Below are 811 nucleotides of genomic sequence, written 5' to 3' on the forward strand. Positions count from 1 at the left end.
TTTTTGTTGGATTAAACGGGACAACGCATGTACATTGTTTAGCATAAGTGCCTCATATATGTAAGAACTCAGTTAATATTAGTTTGAATCTTCTTTGAGTTGTTTCATTTTCAACCAGATAAATGAGGAAAGTATAACAATGTTATTTCAGATATGATAATCTATCCCTATTTTCTGCCTCCGAGTGTAGCATCAAAGAGTATTTCATGGGAGAACTTCATAGTCAACCTCCATGCCTCAATACCCTGATGTGGAGCATTATGGAATTGCTCTAAGTCTTTTTTGGTAATAATAATCAAATGGTTCTTACTTATCTTTTAGGATCACTATTCTGTAGTTGCTTTTCTCTTTACATAAATAAACGTTTTCTATAAAATGTGTATCAGTGCTTACTTCGGCAGCACATATACTAAAATTGGAACAATATAGAAAATATTAGCATGACATCTGCTTAAAAATGACACGCAAATTCATAAAACAGTTCATATTTTTATGAAAAGAGTTCTGAATATGCAATGTAGTGATGGTTGCACAACAATATGAATGTACTGAATACCACTGACCTGTTCATTTAAAAATTAACATGGTAAGTTTTATGTTCTATGTATTTCATTATCATACAAAAATATGAAAAAATGTATATTAATACTATTTCATAAGAAGACATTGAGTTCTTAAAATGCTGGTCCTTTGTCAACAATTTTATATATTAAAATGCTCATAGACTAGCTAAATTGCTGGTCCACTATTACTCAGCAAAGCAGAGGCAAACACAATATCAAAATTCTGAATATTGCAATCTGAAGAGATC

The 811-nt window shown here is 30.7% G+C and overlaps 1 non-coding gene across 1 annotated transcript; it reads left to right on the forward strand.

Annotated features, from left to right (window-relative positions):
• Positions 1–385: 385 nt before the first annotated feature.
• LOC111737999 lies at positions 386–492 on the forward strand. The gene has a single exon (XR_002779651.1). It is a non-coding gene; the product is annotated as a U6 spliceosomal RNA (small nuclear RNA).
• The last annotated feature ends 319 nt before the right edge of the window (positions 493–811 follow it).

The sequence above is a fragment of the Pteropus vampyrus genome, unplaced genomic scaffold (genome assembly GCF_000151845.1).
Source record: "Pteropus vampyrus isolate Shadow unplaced genomic scaffold, Pvam_2.0 Scaffold33, whole genome shotgun sequence".
NCBI lineage: Eukaryota > Metazoa > Chordata > Mammalia > Chiroptera > Pteropodidae > Pteropus > Pteropus vampyrus.